We start from the raw sequence: 1,541 nt of genomic DNA, 5'->3' as shown, positions 1-1,541 counted from the left end.
ACCACCACCGCTGTACTGGCAGCCGTCAGCCTGGCTTGTGGCTGAGCAGAGCACCCCCTGTGGGAGCGCACTGACCACTAGGGGCAGCTCGTGCATTGAGCGTCTGCCCCCTGGTGGTCAGTGTGTGTCATAGTGACCAGTCATTCCTAGTTGTTCTGCTGTTAGGGTCAATTTGCATATTACCCTTTTATTTTATAGGATAATATGACACCTCTGAAACTAACATGTTATGACAGAAGTGACACCTCTGAAACTAACATGTTATGGCATGTTAGTACCCAAAAAAGTCTTTCAATAGAGATTTGTTGAAGCATTAATTTATGACCTTTGCATTATTCCTAGACACTGTTTTGATGTTTAGCTATAGAAAATATGCTTTATTGATTCTTGAGCCTCAAACTGCTATTCTGTAAGCTGCACAGGTGCAGGGGAGATGTCTGCTTGTTTGCTGTTTTTTTCTCCAGCATCTTGGAAAGCATGTGCTTATAGCAGAATGAATTCTTTAATTTCATTGATTAATGAGTTGTTCATCATTAAATGAAGGAGGGGTGTGCTGTTAATAATGATTACAAACTTGAAGGGTGATTAAATTTAATAATGTGATTTATTTTTTAAATCTCATAACCCAAAAATCATCTGGGTCCTCATAAAAAGAGACTATCATTTTTTGTTTAACTAATTAGAATATAATTTATTATTAATAGTTTGATATATTGAGGTTTTGAATTCAGAGAACTGTAGCTCAAGAAACATTTAATCTATAAGAATGTACTGCTTTGAAACTTTCAAGTAGAAGCACACTGTAATGTGATATCAATATCAAATAGTGACATTTTGCATTTTGAGTGTAAACCTACTGGCAATGTTTAATTTATTTTATATAGAAAAAATTGGAACAATTAAAACAAATTTTATTATTTAGAATGCTTATGAAAATTATACTGTCTGGTCTCTTATTTTTGTGTGACATTAATAAAGACCAAGTATTATATAGGTAGTCTATTTAGGTCATATATGTTTGTATACACGTAATCACTGTCAATTGGATGATAAAACCTTTGATATATTAACAAGAAAAGTTTTCAGGGGCCTGATAATTTATGCTTAAGTACACAGCTAGCACCCAGAAGGTGTTAAATACAATCTATAATAATAAAAGCATAATATGTTAATTAGACTGAACGACCTTCCAGATATCATTCTGGATGTTCTTCCAGAAAAGCCATCGTGGCGGAAGCCGAGGCAGAGGTGGTTAGGGGCGATCAGGCCAGCAGGGGAGCAGTTAGGGGTGATCAGGCCAGCAGGGGAGCAGTTTGGGTGATCAGGCCGGCAGGCAGAGGTGGTTAGGGGTGATCAGGCTGGCAGGGGAGCAGTTAGGGGCATCAGGCCGGCAGGCAGAGGTGGTTAGGGGCAATCAGGTAGGTAGGCAGAGGGGTAAGGGGCAATCAGGCAGGCAGGCAGAGGGGTTAGGGGTGATCAGGCAGGCAGGCAGGTGAGTGGTTAAGAGCCAGTGGTCCTGGATTGCGAGAGGGATGTCCGAC

This window comes from Myotis brandtii, unplaced genomic scaffold (assembly GCF_000412655.1).
Source record: "Myotis brandtii unplaced genomic scaffold, ASM41265v1 scaffold546, whole genome shotgun sequence".
NCBI classification, from domain to species: domain Eukaryota; kingdom Metazoa; phylum Chordata; class Mammalia; order Chiroptera; family Vespertilionidae; genus Myotis; species Myotis brandtii.
The sequence above is the reverse complement of the archived record's forward strand: the minus strand, read 5'-3'. Positions refer to the sequence as shown.